Here is a 21,083-nt window from a genome sequence, read left to right on the forward strand (position 1 = left end):
GAAGCTCTATGCCTTTATTAAGAAATGTAATCAATAATTTTTGACCAAAAATTTAATATTTAGATTGATTTACCCTCTCTAAACCTTTTTATTCACAGTCTCCTCTCCAGTTCTCCACTGCTGTCAGTGATCAATTCTCTACAAGTTTCCCAACCAAATCTCAAGAGATCCAGTGATACATCTTATCGTATCGTGTTGAATTGTACTGCATCACTATAGGGGTGAATTGTATTGTATCGTATCACAATAGCAGTTGCTGCAAATGTGCCTTTATTTTATTGGATCATTGGAAATGCATCAAGATGTGTATCTCATCGCATCAGTGATGAAGATGCATGTCCCTAGAAAAGAGATGACCTGTAGCCATGCCCCTAGCTGAAATTGGTTCATCTATTTTTCAATGAACACCTTTATTAAACAATAAAATTGACTTCTACCAGGTATCTTGACAGTTTTACATGGCAATATATAGTTGGAGTTACTTAAAATTATGTATGTACATAGTAGGAACAACAGTGTCAATTTTATGAGCTTGTGTTAGAGACAGAAATGCCAATGAAATTAATTTAATTAAATAGTTTAATTTAGGATTAAGGTGTTGGTATGTGTTATACACACACGATGTGTGCTCTTTGCCCCTGTTAATTTCGATGCTGCATTATAGGGTTGATTATGATAATTCTAAAGCTACAATGAAGCTCTCATCTATAATGCACTACTGATATGTCACGCCCAGCTTGTACGGTCCTCGTGTGTGCCACGCCCCCTGATTATCCACGTGTGCTTCCCCGATCTTGCCCAGCTGTGACCTCTTATTTTCGCCCAGTCTTGTCTATTTGAGTCCACGTCTTGCCTTGCCTGTGGTCCGTCACTGATGTTAGGTATTGTCAGTGATGTCCTTTTCTACCCGTAGTCTTCCTTCCCTTAAATCCCCAGTTTTCCCCGTTTTGACTCCCTGCCTCGTCCTTCCCTGCACCCTTCCTGCCCGCCTGCCCGTCGTTAACCCGCGACCCTGACAGATGTCTTACGGACGGTATAAGCATTAAGGATGCTTTCTACTGAATTTTAAAGACATCTATAGTGCCTTACAGATGTGCACTTCATAAAGCATTCATAATGCATAATAAACATGGCTATAATGTGTTATGCCGTTCTATAAATATAAATAGCCATGTTCATAGATTCTTATACACATGGCATTCATAGAAAGTGTTACCGTATTATTTTCTTAACATTGATTTTTGAGTAGCAGTTATTTTGGATTATTATATTTGTGTTGAGGGCGATGTGGTGTCTCAGTGAGCTGCACTATAGCCTCACACCTCCAGCGCTGGTTGATTCTCGTCTCTGCTCTGGGAGGTAGGGCTCACATGTTCTCTTCACTTTGTCTGGATTTCCTCAGGGCATTCCGGCTTCCTCCCACAGCCCAAAAACATGCAATTAGGTGAACTGCTGTCTCTGTGTTGCCCATAGTCTCTGAGTGTGTGTAACTTCGTGCCCTGCCATGGGGTGGTATCCTCTCAAAAATGTCCCCTCCCTCATACTGTGACCCCGACCTGGAAAAGCAGATGGAAGGATATTTGTATGAGGGCTGCCTAGCAGGATATAGACAGGAAGTGCATCCCACACACAGTAAAAGAGAGGGTTTGTTGTGTCATATAACAAGGTAGTGGATCCAGGTAGAGAGGTTTGGGGTCTTCTGGTCGGGACAGTACTACTCAGTAAGGGTTCCTCTGGTTCAGTGTCTTCTGTTGACGAGGCGGAGAGAATGGAAGCGACTTGCTTTGAAGTTACATGCCTTATAAATGATGCTGAGATTGGGGTATTTTTCTCTTTTACCCAGCACCCAAACAAGCTTGTCCACTGCTTGTCCCCTCTACTTCTTCTCCTTGAGGCTAAAAACACCCTTATCCAATGTTCTTCCATCTAGTCCTTGGCACAGAATTAATCTTAGTGAGAAACAGCAGCTAGTGTTGGCGTTCATAGCCTGGACAGGCGGAGTCTGTGCCCACCTTCAAATTATTTCATGGCCTGCATTTTTGCTGGTTCTTATTTTTTAATATAACCAATATTTAAGTGGTGCCCACCATTTCCTTTTCATAATCTCTCCATTCGTTTTTTCAGAATCACTCCAGGTAGCTGACGGCCTGTACTGTAGCCATAAGTGTGGGAAATGAGGGAAAAGTTCGATAGTCAAATAGTCATCCATTCCAGCAGTTGTATGGAAAAACATCAGTCAATGTGCGTGAGGCAACAGGAGCCAGATGAAAATGTTCAGGTGTGATGGAAAAAGAGGCTGGTGGTGAACAGGTGCAGAGAGAGGGTTAACCGCAACTTACTGACAAGCCTATCCGGCTGGCTAAAGACTGTTGTTAATTACAGGGTGTATTGTCTGCCAAAGTCAGCATTCATTTGGCTGGGAGGAGTCGGCTGGCGCCTTATTCCAGAGATTGCGAGCTGGAGTTTTTTTCCTCCACATAACAATGCACTCAGTTCTTGATGGGGAGGGTGATGTGGAGGAGAGCTGTTCACAAGCAGCGCTCCTCTACGCTTCCCCCGTCAATTTTAAATCCATCTTAGTTTCTCAACAATCATACTCATCCCCTGCACCACACAGGTGTATGGGGGAGGAGAAGGGGAGGGTCTTCCTACACCCCTGCTCCCTGCCGGAGATGGTGGTGGTGGGGGGGCTCACTCGGCTCGCGGCGTCCTGGGGTTGCGGCTAGCGCTGTGAGTTGCATCCGTTCTGCTGCACGTCGGAGGGCAGTCCGGAGTGGATGGGCCTATGTCTTTTTGTCTCTGTCTATGGGTGTCTGTGTATGTTGTGGGGATGTGTGTATGGTCTATGTGCCTGGTTGAGAGGTGTGTTTGCGGGGTGTCTGTGCGGTAGGTGGGGGCCTGCGTCCGGGGCCTGCTGCTCCTTCCTGGGCACGGTTGGACTCCTGGGAATGGTTGCTGGCCCCTTTCCTTGGTGTGGTGGCCAGGGGGAAGGCTTGGGCTTCTCCGGCGTGGGTGGGGCTCTCTACCGGGGGCTGGTCCGCCCCCGGCCATCTGAGGTCCTAGGGGCCCTGGCCTTGGCTCGTACGGGAGCGGCTGCACCCTCGCGGGGTCGGCTACCTGTTGCCTCTGGTTCTCTGGGGTTCATGCCCTTTTGGCTGCGGGGGCTGCGTCTGAGACCTCCCTCTTGCCCCGGCTGGAGCGGGGGTGCGTCTATCATTGGGACATGGGGCCCTGGCTCTTCCATGCTCTTTGGGGGCTGTGGACGTCCTGGTCCTCCCGGGCCTGTCTCCACCGACCTCTGGCTCTTGTGGGGTGTGGTTGTGGCATCCTTCCCTTGCTATTTAGTACATTCCATGTTGAAAATGCACGCACATTTGCACACACACAACACACGCACACAACTCAGCACTCAGCACTCAGTTCTGACTTGTGATTGTGGAAACACAACCGCAAGGATGTAATAATGGTCCTGTTTGGCAGAACGCAAGTTATGGTCAATGTTTCCTGGATTTCAGTTGATGAGATCCCGTGATTCGTTCCATAGTTGAGGGCTCTCTGACAGGAGACAATATTGTGATTTTCAGCTTCTTAATGAGGCATAGATAAGATGATTCCTAGGTAGCAAATTACCTGTGCGGTCTAATAAAATTTTGAGCTTGGGAAGAAAAAAATTATGTAGGAGCTGGGGATATTTTACACACATATAGAACAATAGGCAACTGTACTGGTTTGGATTGCTGATAATGTAATCCTGCATGCAGTGGGAGAGGATATTGATATCAACTGTAAAGTTTTTGTTGTTTGTTGATTATGCTACTGTTTCTTCATTAAAGCCTTCAGCTAGCTTTGAGGCATATGGATATACTGCAGTGCCTATTGCTGTCTTTGTTAGCCAATTTCTTGGCTGAGCATGGTGGGGATGTTTGATAATGCAGTTCATGTTGACTTAGTAACAGGCGTTGTGGCATTAGCTGTACTTATTTACCGGGTGCCAGTATGTTGGGGTGAAAGAGGACATCTGTTTCAATCTTACTGGAGTGTCCCTAGTGTCGCATTAAAGACGCACTCAGGAACAGTATGGCTGCACATGAATTTTAACGCCTAATCAGTTGCAGTCATAAGATGACAAAGATGGCGGCAGAAAAGACTTGTACCTGCGGTCATCTCTTTTCACATTTATGGGGATGTAAATGGTTTTGAAAAGAATCTCAAACGAGAGTCGGAGGAATGAAGGAATGTAGAAGAAGACATGAAAGGTAATTAAAATGTTCAGCCTTGTAACTACATCATAGTAATTGTACAGACATATGCCTCTGCATAAAATTACACATTGGATTCCATAACAGGTATAAACTGTATGACGCAATACCAGACCTTTCATTTAGTGATTGATTTACAACTGCAAACAATATAAAAGTACTTACTACAGAAGAATGTAATAATAAATAACTCTGGAAGAATTAACCATATTTGACAATAGAAGTCAATCACTGTAGAAATTCATTGCTGTAAATCTGATATATATCGAACAAACTATGAGTGTCTTCAGGTTTTACAATTCTACATTCTTTTACTGTTACTTTATAAGCACATTGCCCAAAGTCTCACACCGCCAGAGAAATCTGGGGAGGTTAAAGAATCATTATGCTTCAATAATCAGTGGCCTATTTTTTTTAATTGCAGATTCCAAAGAAAAAGTAATAAATAGCAGAAGTCTGTCCTTGGATTTTTGTTTTTTAACTTCACGTAAAACATATTCCACATCAGTAGCCAAGCGATCGAGGCAAAAACATACTCCATTTTTAAATAGCATGGAGGTGATTATTATTTAATAAGCTCCATAGCTTTCTGTTCAGCACAAGGTTGTGCTTTACTGTTCTCATCAAAACAGCGTGATGAACCACACAGCAAAAATACTGAGCTAACACAAAGTGATTTTTTTTCCCCTATACGAAAGTATTTCTCTTAAGACAACCGTGCCTTGAAGATGTCTGTTTCATTTGTGACCTTACATTATAAATGTTACAGTAGAAGCACAATGACACAAAAGGTGGAGTGTATAAAAGACTAAAGTATTCGGTGGGAATTTACTTTGAATTGTCTTTAAACATTCTGGCTGGGAGGTAAAGTTGGGCCATTTTAATTTGCATCAAGCCCACAGGCATAGATAGGTTTACTTTTGAAAGGATCCTACTGTTATGATTTATTCCAGAGCCTCCGTGTTGAGAGTAACAATGAAGACAATAGCGATCTGCAGATTGACTTCTGGTGAAACCTTCACTGAGCGTCTTCTGAAGGGGGAGGCGGGGCCTGGAAGCCGTGTCCCCCCACGGGTGTTGCCTTAGATTTAAAAGCACAGGTCTGTCTTTCCCCACTGGCACCATGCCATGTAACTGTAAAGACCCAATAATTCTGGGAGATGTGCCCCCCACCGCTGCTTTTCCAACCACCGTCATATGAATAAGTAAATGAAATACCTCATTGTTTTTTGTGCCCTGCATTGAAAAATACCGGCTAATGAATTGTAAAATTGTTTTTAAGCTATTTATTCAGGGAAGTGAATATTTCCCCAAGCTGCTTGTCTTAATAATTTATGGTTTTATGCATCACAATTTGCATTCTTAACAGAAATGTTAATTGTTTTGCGCATATTATTGGATAGCTATAATTCACTTATGTATTAATTCACTTCATTTATTCATACTCTACTTGCTCTGCACAGTGTCAGGGAATTTTATCGAAACCCAGGAGAGCAAAGACCTTAGGGTTAGCAGCAAAACCAAACAGAAGATACAAGAGGTGAACAGGCAACAGTTAGCAATGGACGATGTCATCTTCTTCAGTTATCTGCTAATGCAATAACATCGTGAAGAAGCAAATTTCTTTGGCTGTATTTCATCCCCTCTAAGTTTTTCACAAGATAACCGAGGAATTCTCATGTGAAATTTGGCCTGCCTGCATGTTAACCATCTTCTCTAAAATCCTCCAGGTAAACAAGAAGTTAGGGAGCCGCTCAGAAACTGCTTAACAGGTCTCCAGTGCTGAAACCTGGTGAGAAGCAGGCTGCTGTCCATGGTGCTGCACTCGCCTCTGGCACAGACGGCGCCGTCCAGACAGTGGCTCACACGTCTAACTATACTACTGCAAAATCTTTCGTCTTTCCTCGCATTTCATATTTTGCTCTCACTAGCAAGTCATTGTTGCCATTTAAACGTGAATGCAGCTATTGATACGCTATTGTCCCTGAATGCTGCACCAGCTTACAGTTAACTAGAATGTAGCTTAATTTGCAAGACAGAGATATTTTACCAGCTTGCATTTCCATTGTCAATAACTGCTCCCTTCCCCCCACTGGTGGAAGGACAGATATGTTTGCCAGTCAGGAGAAGCTGGCTAGATGTGGTTCAGCCTTACGTGTCTGCTAGAGGAATCAGCACAGCAGACGCTGTGTTTTATAGAACACAGAAAGGTGACAGAATGGTTTCCCCCAGAGCTGAACTCCCGAAGCGTGTGCAAAGATAACTCTGTTATTCCTTTTGTTTCTGTGGTTGCTTACAGAGCATTTGTTAGTGCTAATCCCCCTCATGACGGAGAGAAATGACGCAGAAAACGAGCCCCTTTGTCTCACACGTTGAGCCGGCAGCCTCAAAAAGCTGTGAATTATTGACATTTTGGTGATGAAGCCCATTTCTCTTAATGGAACTTAGACAGTGTCTATTTCAGCATTTTCAGTAAACACTTTGAGTTCTTTTGTTCAAATACTCTCTCTGGACAAGTCGAAAATATATTGATGAACAATAGCAGGTGCTGTGTTTTGTCTTACCACATTTCAAATATATAGTGAGATTACCCATGACAGCTATATAGATAAATGTATGATGTTTATGTACAGGTTTGTGGAATTTTGTCATATGTCAAAGACATGCAATTTGAGTGCAGCTCTATGTCTAAGCTGGATTCTGTGAATGTGTGGCCTGTGATTGGCTGACTTATGTACTGTATAGTACATGAGGGATAATTTGTGTTTTACTTTTTGACATTCCTGACGGCCAGCCAATGGAAGACACCTCCCTTCACATACACTGCTCCCAGCATAAATCATCTGCATACATTTGCAAAATATGAAAAAGTGCATTCCTTTGTGCGGGCACGAGGTACGTAGCTGAATTCCAACTTAATACTGAACTAACTTTAGCTTAATGTTGCTGAGTGGATCTTACCATGCGGACCCAGCAACGACTCCTTTGGACTATTTTTATATTTTCACTTCTTTAAATGATAAATTAATGATTAATCTAGAACTAATGGTTTACTTTTTTGCCGATTTAACCTAACTTTAAAAACTTTAATACTTCCCACAATGTACGTTTTGAAAAGAAGACAGATTATGGATTTTGTCAGAATTTTTTTTTATGTTTCTAGAATATGATTTCAGCAAGTTATGAACTGAAATAAATGAGAAAGATACGCGGCATCGCAGACAATGCCGTCGACCCCAGAGGGTTAATGTGTGTACATTTTCATGCACCCTGGTTTCCCAGAAGAAGATGTCCTACAAGTCTTGGTTCCTCTCAAGGTTTCTTCCTGCCACTGTCGCCTCTGGCTTGCTTGTTGGGGGTTCGGGACAGTTATATGTAAAGTGCTTTGCGACAATGTCTGTTGTTAAAAGCGCTATATAAATAAAATTGAATTGAATATATAATGAAAGTAATAACATCTCTTCTGGCTAGACCTCATTGTGACATGTCACAGGCTTTCAAAAAAACAAACAAAAGCATAAACATGTACACACAGAGACACACACACACAAACTCCTGTACATGTATGCAGGGACTCAAAACATATATGTGTGAACAAAGACACATTTAAACACAGAAAGTGATACATTCTACAAGTAACTGCATTTATTATTAATAGATTCAGAACCATAAAACAGGACACACACCAGTTAATGAAAACAGGGATATTGTAACTTGGGCACAGATGGAAGGATAATGAAAATTAGTCAAAATCATAAGATTTAAGACACAACCGGGGAGCAGGGAGGTGATGACAAGCCGAATCTTAAGTTAATCAATCAGTCATTGAATGTTTATATTAAGGTTCCCTCTGGTTCATTCATGTTTCCCTGATCAGTCTTGGGTTTGGTCATGAAGCCATCCTGACCTGTTCTTCTCAACTCTTGAGGCCAACTCAGCCGGCCTCTCTACGTACTTAGGAATCCGCAGCCCTTGTTCTTGTCAGTGCTGAATAACAGGAGAATGGCCAGTCAACAAGTAAAGTGTGACAGGCGAAAGACCTGCCACCACATGTGTCTGCACAAAAAGATTGTATATATTTTATTCCTCCACCTGACCCTGATGGATGGATGATGGATGGATGGATGGATATATGTAGATGTCAGCTGGAGCTTTGAAAACCCAACCCAAAAAAAGCGATAATTACAGTTGGCTGTTTTGTTGAGTCATGCTTTGCTGGTGCTTTGTTGTGACCTGTGAAACTTGCTGTCATTGAAGGGAACATAAAAGCTTACATCACAATGGTGGAAAAATAACAATTAAAATTCTGGACTGAAAAAAAGTGCAGAACTAACCCCCATTCATTTGTTGTGACAAGACCAGATCAAAGAAAATAATGTGTTTATATGACAAAAATAATTGAGTTGAAAGAGTTCTACATGGAGTGGTATAAACTTCCTGCACAGCGCCGTGAGAGGGCTATACTGCACTACATACTGTAACTAACAAAAAAAATCAGATGCATGTCAAAATGTTATGTTGTTTATACATACAGGTTCCATTATCTAATGCTTAACCTTAGTTGAAAAATTAATTAACTTTGCATGTGGAACATGCAAACATAGAAATAATTAAAGACACGTGTTTTTCGCACTACTGAGAGCAGAGCAGAGAGACTGCGCTGCGCTTTAATAAACTGTTGCCATGAGCAGTATGTGTAAATAATCTAAATGTCAGATTTTTATCACATTGTGAGGACCAACTGGAAACTAAGTTTTATAAAAATCCATGACGGCTGAGAGAAACTAGAGTATTTAAAAATATCTGCACTTAGGAAGAATCAAGAGAATTTTTCTAGGAATTTGGTTCATTTTAAATTCAATATAGAACATTAAAATGACTGTATGATTAAATATATACACTCCACACAAAAGAGTCTTTGCTCAATGAATTTCTAGCTTTAAGCTCCTCAATACTGTATGTCAAGAATAAAAATCTAATTGAACCATGATGCCCCCCCCCCATTCACAACACTATCTTGCAATAATTTTAGAAGCCATATTACTCATAAATATTTCTCGGTATTCTTTGAACAGATACCACATTGCCATTTTCAACCCACAGGGATGCCATGCATATAATGGAGGCCTACTTGAAATTATAAGCCATATAACTCACATTGTCCTTGCCCTGGACAAATTCTTTAATGATTCATCCCACACCTGTAATGACAGGACAGGGAGATGATCCAAGTGTGAGGACATCAAGTCTGCATCCAGAATTGTAGTCCAAAGGCAAGCAACGGGTCAAAAAACAAACCGAGATGTAAAAATCTAAATCGTGACTCAGATCTCTAATCCAAACACGGGCAGAAGTCGATCGCAGGATTATAGGGCAAATAACCAACCCCGCTATATGAACAGGAAGAAAACCAAGAAAGCGAACCATACACAAGGAAGCAGGTCATGTCAACCACGCTCAGTATATTGGGAGACTCAGTACTGTACCAGCTAATTGCGTTGCGCAAGAGTATGTTCCTACAAACTTTCTTAAAGTTTTTTTTTTCCTTTTTAACTATTCGCTGTCATTGTGTCATTGTATTTCTTATCCAGACTTTGGCTGGGTTGCTAATCCCCGCATCAGGAATATCGCAGCATCATCAGCTAAATGGTATAAACGGATGGCATCTTCCAGTTCCTCCTGTAGGTTTGTTTAAGAAACTGCCACTCTAATAGCAACTCTTCCACCTCATGCTGTGAGCACACATGTTCTAGATGTATGCTGCTTGCTCAACATTGTGAAGTACCTGCCATTTTCAAATGCAGAACCATAATTAGCTGAGCTAGCGGCTAAGAGAGGAATTAGAAGTTACAGATGGAGAGAGCCATGAAAAGTGCTACATTTCCCCGCCGATCCTGCAGTAAGTGGACCATGCAGACTGCTTGCTGCGCTGGATCTGTTCCCAAAATGACACCTCCAAAGTTCCTGCATGGTCACTCACTTTTTGTGAAAGTTTGACGTGAAAGCATATTTTTGCCAGCCAGCAAAAGCGAGCTGAAAGTCAGAGGTACTTTAAGGATATTTACAGTCTTTACAGTTGAGTTAAAAATCCAACTCAAGACTAAGGCTGGTAATTTTTTTTTTTTATGTTAGCAGCTTTGTTCATATCTGTTGTTGGTGGAATTAAGAGTTTATTAAAGGGATTGTGTAGAAACAGGCATTTAGATGTAAAAAATTTAATTTCAGCTTTTTTAAAGTTGTGAATATTGGTTTTAATGTCATACTTTATCCAGATCTTATTGCAGATTTATATTGGACTATTTAAAAAAGAAAAGTCATTGTTCTCATTAATGCATTTACCAGCTTCTAGTCAATCTCTCCATCTTCCAGCCACATATTCAGGGTCATGGAGGGCTGCAGCCATTCTCAGACAGCACAGGGCACATGATAGGCGTACATCTGAAACGGAATGCCTCTTTATTGCGGGGCATATACTTCCAGATAATTTCAAGAGGCCACGTAGCCTAGTTGCATTGTCTTTAGACTGTGGTAATAAACCACAGGAATGTAGAGTGCTAAGAGCCAAGGACTTCTTCTCCCTCCCGGACGCCCACCTGAAGTGGAGGTAAAATCCCACCATCTGGAAAGTGCCCGAGGCCAGACCATCCTTCGTGTGGGTGGGGGAGATACAGGTGGGGCTCACCCCAGGCATGGATCCCCAGAAGGCAGAGAAGGTCTGGCGCTATACGAAACAGACGCAGTGGCTAATTGAGCAAGAGGCAGCTTAGCCCACCAGCTCTCCTTAGCTCAGCCTGCTGGCTCACTGCAGCTCTCCCCAGCTCAGCCCGCGGGCTCACTGCAGCTCTCCCCAACTCAGCCCGTGGGCTCACTGCAGCTCTCCCCAGCTCAGCCCGCGGGCTCACTGCAGCTCAATACGTCAATTCTCCGTAGCTCAACCTCAGCTGCCCATCTTGAATCTCTAGAGTCTGGCCTGGAAAGGGTCTACACTCATCCCGTCCTGACCCAGGGGCCATCTTTGCCTCTGCAACTCCTCCAGAGTCCATTCTTGCCTCTTCAGCTCCTTCAGAACCTGCCTTTGGCTCTGCAGTGCCTTTAGAGCCCATCTACATCTCTGCAGCACCTCCATAGCTCAGCCCAGGAGGGGCCTCAGAGTCTGTGTCCCAGGTTCCCGGTCCAGAGAGGGCTGCTCCACCCACACTCCAGGCTCCTGGCCCAGAGAGGTGTAAACCGAACTAAACCCAGGAGATGCCATTCTACCTGTGTTTGACCCATGTGAGACCACTCCTCCAGTTGTGATATTGCTCTGGGGTGCTCAACCTGCTCACCTCCAGGTGCCCCAGCTGTGCCCTGCTCCTTCCTTGAAGTTCACTTGCTGCCCTGCTGCTCCTGCCCTGCAGTTCCCTCGGTGCCCTTCTGCCCTGGTCCCGCTGACCCCTCGATGTCCTCCAGCCCCGCTTGCCTTCTGAGGCCCTTAGGCCGTATGGTTCGGACAGGCTCTGCCTTGCTGGTGAATGGGCTTAGGAGGGTCCGTGTCCCAGGGTAATCACCCAGCTCCCCAGGGTCTGGAAGACTCCTCAGGCACCCTCCATTTTCATTCATTATGCCTCAGTCTCTGTTTCAGTGCCCTGTCCTGCCTTTGTTTTCTCCTGGTCGGTGTCCACCTCTCATTAGCCATTTGTTAGTTTTTGTACTTAAGGACCAGTTTATCTCATCATCCCCACTCTGGTCATTAACGTCAAACCTTCCCATTGCCTGCATCCTCCCTGGTTTCCAATCCTCCAATTTGTGATCCCTAACAGTCCTGTTTGTATCCAGCCTCTGTTCATTTAGTTCAATAAACCCCCTTTGGTTTTGCCACCATGCCTGTCATTGAGTCCTTCATTCCTCAAGTCATGACACTGCATATGCATGCATATGAATATCTTTGAATTATACTGATGTTCTACTCTTGGAACCAATCTGGTACCGTAGTGATGAGAATTCCAGACAGACAAAATATATTTAAGAAGCTTTTTCATTGTTTGGATTTTCTTCAGTGTTATAAAAACCTCCATATCCAGAATGTCCCCCCTTTCCACCACACCCCTCTGGTATTCCAAGCTTCCAATTGCTGGAGGCCAGTCGACTCCAGGCTTTATCTTGGTGCTCATTGACATCTCCATTGGCTTTATGTTTTGTCCTCTACTGCTTCCCTGCAGATTGATGGAAATTTGTTGTCTAGTCCACTAGGAGGCGTGACTGTCTCACCACTTTAATGAATAAGTTCTTGACGGGGTAAAGGCCAAAAGGAGAAAAGAGCTTTAGGTGGATTTTTTCCACCTACTGTTCCCAGGGGATTCAGAATCCGGGGGACAACGTGGAAACTTCAGCACCGCGGGTTTGGTGCACAAACTAGCAAGGCCTCTACATTCATCTGCTTGAAACGTGTCTGTGTGGTGCTGCAATTGGCCAAAGTGGTTTTCACTTACTTCTAAAATCTGTCCTTGCATAAAAAGCACCCTCTGTCCAAGACATTAAAGCCCACTTTACTTGTCCAATCTACAACCCTTGTGTGTGTGTGTGTGTGGAGGGGGGGGGCATAGTTGGAACAGAGAGTGTTGAACCCCCCTGAAAAAGGCAACACTGTGTGCATGATTTTAGACCCGTGTATGTGAGATTCCAGGCCATTCTGAACTATTCAGGCCCACATGTCTGTGTTAACACAAAGACACAAAGAGGCAATATGACATTGCTTTCCAGTTACTGATAAATGAAGTTCCTTTTTTTTATCGCGCTCTTACATTTTCTAAAAAGAAATTACATAACGGCGCATTTTGTGAAAGTATCTTCTCTGGCGGAGCTTTGAGGGGCCTGTCACAAAAGCGGCAGGCACGAGGCATTGTGCTTCCGTGTGAAAAGGCTCCTTTCAGCAGATGTTCTTTGTTTGCCCCTAGCAAGTGTTCAAAAACTGTAACGTGGCCCATTGCCAGGCATTTAGAATTTCGTCATCTCCAGGTCCTTGGCAGCGGCTGCTGTAGCTCGATGTTAACAACGAAGCTTGACCTGCCACGTTGCATTTTTTAACAACGCTGGCTAAAGCACATGTTTGAACAATGAGACGTGTGTAGCTAGACAGCTGTTTTTATTGGTATGTGATATCACCTGCTGTGGCTGACCAGTCTGCTATTCATCTTGAAAGTCAGGCTTCCTAGGATGTGATTCAGTCATTGCTGTTAGATTTTGCCTAAGAAGATGCAGACCTGTAAAATTTTCCTGCAGCTACAAACAGATATCTAAGATGGTACCTTTTCATCATATACAATAATGCAATGCAGATTTTTATAGCATTCAGTATTGAAGTTATGGGATGGCGGCATGGTGGTGCAGTATTTAGCACTGTTGCTTCACACACTCTGGGTCCCAGGTTCGAGTCTCTGCCTGAGTCACATGTGTGTGGATTTTGCATGTTGTTATGTAAGTCGCTCTGGCTAAGGGCATCTGCCAAATGCTCTAAATGTAATGTTCTCCCCATGTCATCGTGGGGTTTCCTCTGGGTACTTCGGTTTCTCCCCACAGTCCAAAGACATGCTGAGGCTAATTGGACTTGATAAATTGCCCGTAGGAGTGCATATGTGAGTGACTGGTGTGTGAGTGTGCCCTGCGATGGGCTGGCCCCCCATCCTGGGTTGTTCCCTGCCTCATGCCCATGGCTTCCGGGATAGGCTCTGGACCCCCGCGACCCAGTAGGTTAAGCGGTTTGGAAAATGGATGGATGGATGGAATATTGAAGTTAATTGATCCATCCATCTGCGATGGGCTGGCCCCCCATCCTGGGTTGTTCCCTGCCTCGTGCCCATTGATTCCGGGATAGGCTCCGGACCCCCCGCGACCCAATAGGATAAGCGGTTTGGAAAATGGATGGATGGATGGATGATCCATCCATCTTCTAACATGGGCTGGGACACCCTGGCCAGTCCGTCAGAGGTTACATCATTCGAGTCTATGTTAAAAAAATGTTTCCACCATTCATTTCTGTACCTTCATGTAATGGAATTTATTAGGTAGGCAATGAATGTGGATGAATTTCACCATTCCCTTGTAAATTCATTAATTTTGAGAAGAGATTAGAATTTTATAAATAAGCTCTGTTTAGAGATTCATATTGTTGTTGAGTGTTGGTAGATGAAAAAGGGAATTACTGTACCGGGTATGAAAGGGAGGTTAAGTTAAAGAAAAATTCAAGAAAGAAAAAGTAGGTACTGTAATTGGTAGGTACTGTAACAGAGGGAGGAAAGACAAGACACTTATCATGCATGATCTTTTATATTATTACTATTATTATAAAATTACTTTTTTGAATTCCACTTGGGGATGACATGGCGGTGTAGTGGATCCCCCCCACCAGTCCCAAAACATGCTGAGATGAATTGGAGTTGCCAAATTGCCTGTTGGTGTGTATGTGTGAGTGTGCCTGCGATGGGTTGGTGGCCTTTTCGGGGTTCTTCCCTGCCTTGTGCCGATAGGCTGCTGAACCTCAATGTCCATGAAGCAGTTTCAGGAAATGGGTGGATGAATGAATTCCACTTATGCACTAAATTAGGAGTCGTGGACTCTCCAATTTGCCTTTAACACTCTGAAGATTCCAAGCTGTTCTCTTCCAAGTTTGTCTTTATTCTCAGAGGAAAATCTTGGATCAGATCAATGATTCCATTTTCCTTAGAAGTTGGAAGTCAGTGCCGGGAATAACATCACACCCGAGTTAACCGCGTTCCAGTACAACAAGTCGGAAAGCCATTTAGCAATACCAGTTTTAGCCTGGTTTATTGTTAGCTATTGTTAGCAATACCAGTTGACAAGAATGCATTATGTGGTATTTTGGGCATAAAAACACCCTAGCAATACATTAAAATGAGTTGTACACCAGTAGTGCCCAGCCTCTACTTATGGACATACTGTAGTATGTCCATAAGTAGAGGCTGGGCACTACTGGTGTACAACTCATTTAATGAGACACAATTAAGAAATAAGTGCTAATAAACTGTATATAACTGCAACTTTCACTTCTGTTAATGAATGGAACGTATATCTTGACTTTCCTGGCTAGAACTCTGACTTCAGTGGGAGTTTCAGTTGAAATTTCTGACTAGGAACTCGGATATTCAGACTACCTAGTTCAAATGGAACACTCTATGAATTTTGGAGGACTCCCTGGAAGGATGTTTTCATCCCAACCCATAGCAACCTGCCACATTCATTATTAGCCTACTAAGGACCATGTGATCATGACTTAGGTAGGGTTGGAATGAAAACATTCTGGTAGGGGGTCTTCCAGGAACAAGACTGAGAGTCACTTCATCAGACTGAGTAAGAGCTGAAAAGTCACTTGGAAAAAAAGGTGCTGTTTTCTGTAGGAGGGACATAATGGACCAGGAGTGGTGTTTCCTCTTCATGACCTTGTCATCAGAAGAGGAATGAATGTAAATGAATGAATGTTACATTTATATAGCGCTATACCAAACCAATGGGGAGTCACTTCAGCCACCAATGCGTAGCACACACCTGGAGGATGAGATGGCAGCCATTCTGCGCCAGTGTGCTCACCACATAGTAGCTGGTGTAGGTGGTGGTGAATGGGCAGAAGAGAATTCACCAATTTGATATAGGGGGTTATTAGGAGGCTAGATATGATAGGGTCACAGAGGGCAATTTTAGCCAGGACATCAAGGTGCTACCCCTACTCTTTCAAAAGATGCCCACGGATCTTTATGACGTCAATCAAAGGACGGGACCATTTTTACAGCAAAATGTCTCTGTCACTACACCGGGGCATTGGGATCAACACAGACCACAGGATAGGCTAACCTGTTGACCACAGCAATACCTCCTTCAGCAGCAACCCAGCTTGGTTGCAGCAGCATCCAAGTACTGGACTGGCCCAAAGCTGCTTAGCCGCAGATAGATTAATTTGAAGTGCAGGAAGTATAGCTTCTGACAAGGGTGAGCTTTTCTGATTGATGAGTGTTAAATACTAGCTGTATGCACAATGGCATTGCCAGCCTGACACAGGTGTCCATGCCCCCACTGAATTCTACAGTATCTCACTGATGGCTTAAACTCGTTCCATATTTAAGTGTTATATACTGCATGACTTGTCACTGCTAAAAATCGGGTTCCCGACTAATTACATAATTAGTGTCCCTCATACATCCATCAATACACTCCTTATTGTCCCAGTACAGCAAGATGTTACTTAGGCAGTGGCTCCCCCAGTTGCCAGTAACCCCTTATTGAGATGACAGCAGCCCCCCCCCCTTTGCTCCTAAGGACTAACACATTCAGAAGTTGAGGACAAACAGATAAATCAGGCTGCACTGAGCCAAGATTATTTAGGAGATGATTTAATGAATACCTATAACTTTGTTGAAGCTACTATCTATATATAAATGTACAAGTCACAGCTTACATGATGTCACTGAAACTAACAAATAATCGTCAGTTGTATAATATTGATGGAACAAAGCATTACTGATATTGCTACTTACTGTAGTTAATATTTTCAAGATTCCAGTATTTGACATTTCATTTGTGTAAAAATCAGTTGGACAGAGGTATTTCTTATGATTTTGAATTCTGCATGAAATTATCAGTAGGGTAAATATTTCGCCACACGGTACAAAGTCATTATGGTTGACTGGATTATTGCATTCATCACATTTACATAGAGCCAGTCCCCTTGGTTTAATTCAGATGTTTTGGGAAGAGCATTTTCATTGATTTCAAATGTATGTGTTCAGTTTCGCATTGCAGGTGAGGACAGGCAAGACTTCAGGGGAACAGAACTGCAGCCATTTACATGTCATTTAAGGAAATCACTGCTTCATGAAACAACCTGGTTAGTATTCTGCCTTCAATTTAAAATCACAATGAAAAATGCATATAAAGAAATAAACATCACTGGCAAGCATTTCACTGCATACACACAAACTCTCACACACACACAGACGTTTGCATCTATGTGGGGACCGTCATTTATGTCTATAGGCAAAACTCTAATCCAAACAGTGACAACCTTAATCCCTACCCAGCCATAACATTAACTACAAGCATCCAAAGAAAATACAAGACTTTTGGTAGTTTTAGTTTTTTGATTGTCTAGATTTGTATAAAATTAAGTTTCCCCCTGTGATGATCAGGGAAAAATTCCCCACATGCTCAGAATAACAGGTTTTTATTGCTTTGTGGGGGACATTTGCCCCCCACAAAGTAATATACGCATGCTCGCGTACACACACACAGACACACACATACACACAATATAATAGCATAGGACTGTTAACTGCTGTTAAGCTAATAGCATCTTGACATGCCAGGTCACAGTTATGAGCTGTAGCCAAGATATAAGGAACAAAGGGGTTACACCTGCTGTACTGGGATGACACATATCATGAATTTAAGGTGAAGAATGAAATCAGTCCTGTGTTCTAATGCTAGTGAATGCTCAGCACACCTTCACAGTTCAAGACAGACATACAAACATTCTCATAGAATCAAATATTAATATGTCGTTTCCTGAATGTAGATTTTTTAAATTTCTTACAACAATTTTTCATCATCTAAAGTTATCTGCATACATCAGTCAGTGTGTATTTTCTGTATGTTGTTAAAAAAGTATATATTAAAAAATTTATACAGGAGAACTGATAAAACATTTTTCAAAATCTTCTCACTGATTTGCTATATAAAAAGAAACATATTTTAAGAGCGAAAAAACAAAAAATTTTACTTGTACATGGGATTAATTTTGCATCCCAGATTTTCCTTTATAATTTGTCTTGCAGTGCAATGTGTCATATAGTCAAAATACATGAACACACACTAACAAAGGCCATACTGGTGAAATCTGACAGACACATGCTCACAAATAAAATAAAAGAGGATGTTAGATAAAATTATGCTGAAAATAGCTTCCCTGAGCAGAGAAAGAGAGTGAGAGTGAAATGCAGTTAGGGCTATTGTGAGGGACAATGACAGACATGAAAAACACCTCATCTCATTGTCAAATCCTGCCTGTCAGGTTTATCTCCTGTCTCCTCCCTGGCGTGACCTTAACAAGCCATGCCTGTTACTCGTTTGACTTACCTCTCATGTTAATCAATCCCAGCTGCCTCTTGTTACCTGCCTCGTTTGTTCTGTATATATGTACTTGCCAGTGCTGTGTTACTCAGACCATGTTGTTGCTTCTTGTCGTCTTTGCCTCACCTCGTTCCAGTTCCTCCATTTTGATTCCTTGCAATCCTGTTTATTTCCAACCTTTGTTCCTTTAGTTCAAATAAACTCTTTTTTATTTCTGCACCACACTTGCTCCTGAATCCTTCATTCCTTTGGTCATGACAGAATGACTGGACTCAAAAAAAAAAAACTTTGTGGCAAACACATTAGCCCTGGTTTCCAGGCTTCCCTGCATATTACTTACTGGATTCCCCATGTTCCCTGAATCCAAAGACCAGCAAGGTCTGCAGAGCCGCAGAATCCTGAAGAAGCACCCCCCCTACAGGTCAAGGATTTTTTTGCTCTCCTGGACTAACACATGATTTGGAGGTGCAACCCCATGGTGTGGAAGGTGCCCAAGGCTCGCACAGTCTTCCTGCAGGTAGGGGGAATACTGGTGGGGCTCACCTGAGATATGGGCCGTCAGGAAATGGAGGAGGTTATATGGGGAAAATGGAGCCCCTCCTTCCCCAACTCACATCAGATTCACCCGCTGGCTCCTCACAGCATGCCAGATATTTACCCACTGGGTCCTTGTAGTTCACTGTACTCCCTCCTACCTATTCCAGTCAGAGGCAGAGGAAGCTAGCGGTTATCATGGTTGTCAGCCCGCCTGACCCAGGAGAGGCCACTGCTCATCAAGAGCTTCCAGAGCCCGACCCAGAAAAGGCCACCTTTCTTCCTCCACTTCTAGAGCCCATCTTTGCCTCTGCTGTTCCTCTAGAGCCTGTTTACGCCTCCACTGTGCCCCTAGAGACCATGAACCAGCCTCCCAGCCCAGAGAGGGCGTCTCTGCCCATGTCCCGGGCTCCCAGCCCAAGAAGGGCCACCTTATTTGCATCTGATCCCTCAGCAGCCACACAACTTGAACCAGATGCAAGCGTCCCGGCTTCACCCTGCTCACCACCAGGTGTTCAGACTTCGCCCTGCTATCCCCCAGGTGTCCCAGCTTTACCTTACTCATCTTAAGGTGTCCTGGCTGCACCCTGCTCACCTCCAGGTGTCCCAGCCATGCCCTGCTCACTGCCAGATCCCTTGTTTGTTCCGTATATACATACTTCCCAGTCCTGTGTTCCCCAGTCCAGACATTGATGCCGTACCCTCTTATTGCTTATGCCTTACCTTCTTATAGTTCCCCCATTTGGATCCCTTGTGATGCTGTTTATTCTCAGCTTTTGTTCCTTTAGTTCAAATAAACTCCTTTTTTGTTTCTCCACTACGCCTGTCCCCGAGTCCTTCGTCCCATTGGCTGTGACATCCATGACCCCTTTATTTTACATACTTTATTTTATTATTTTCATCTGCTTTTACTCAAGCCTCATTTAAAAAAAAAAATGTTTAAAACCTTTTTATGGACTGTGAATGTAAATGGATATTTTATGTTGTACTTCTACAGCTAATGCACTGCAATCACCTTTCTTGTACATATTTCTTGTTTTCTGTAACGTCTTATTTACTGAGCCTGAATGTAAGTTTGGGATTTTTTTTTCTCCTGAGTGTAAAAATCCCAACCAGGACTTAACTGGCCTGTCTCAACTGTTGTAATATGCCTGGGGGCCTGTAGGGGGTGCCAGGAGGGACCCTGATGGGAAGTCCAGTGTTGACATGCAGGAAGTCATTTTACTCATCGTTATTCATTCTCTCATCGTTGTCCCCCAGGGGTTAATTGTGACTGTTAGCACTCTTATGGTGCACTGAGAACCTGCTACATTTTACGGCAGTTCCAGTCATTTATTTGGGATAGGAAAAGCGGGCACACACACACACACACACACACACACACCATCAGTGCTTGTGATATGAGCTTTGTCGTTGCTCCATCTTGCCCTGAAGTTGTTTTTTACACTGAATGCTTGATGTGTACAAAGCTTGGCAAGTCATTTTATGCCCAGTTGTTTTATTTTATTTGCTTACCAAGCAAATAACAGCAAATTATGCAGCCTACAGATTCACTCCACCCATTTATGAGACTCTCATATTTGTTTACTGAATTCTTTCAGGCATATTGACCTCATCGAATGGTTCAGTTGGACATGAACTGGATATCTGGGCATTTAACCATTGTGTTTTCTTCTACACTATAATGGCAATATGCAAACAAAAACACACACAGTAACAAAAAAGTGCTTGTTAGAACAGACAGATTGGCTCGTGAAGCCCCAACACCATTTGTGGGTACATACATCAGAATTTCATCGCACTGCATGACTTGCGCAGAAATGATAAATGCAATAAATGTAATGAATAAATTTAAAGTTTAGTTTGATACAAAATGGTGCAGCTGATGTGGTTTTTCTGAGAGCGGAGACTGTGGCGCATTTGTTGAATGGATACACTTGACATTCATGGTTGATGCTTCTAATGGAATGCGGCAATCAGCGAGAGGTCGAGGTAAATATGACACGAAGCAAATATACAGCTTATGCTGCCTAACAGTGCGCTCTGTTGAAGAGGCTGACTTTTGAAACCGAGGACGTACACTGAAAATCAGCCTTAGAAATAGTTGCTTTGAATTTCTAGATGAAAGCATCCAGGCCTGGCGTCTGGGATGTGTTTTTGAATGCCGCACCATTTTGA

Source organism: Brienomyrus brachyistius, chromosome 10, assembly GCF_023856365.1.
Source record: "Brienomyrus brachyistius isolate T26 chromosome 10, BBRACH_0.4, whole genome shotgun sequence".
Lineage (NCBI taxonomy): Eukaryota > Metazoa > Chordata > Actinopteri > Osteoglossiformes > Mormyridae > Brienomyrus > Brienomyrus brachyistius.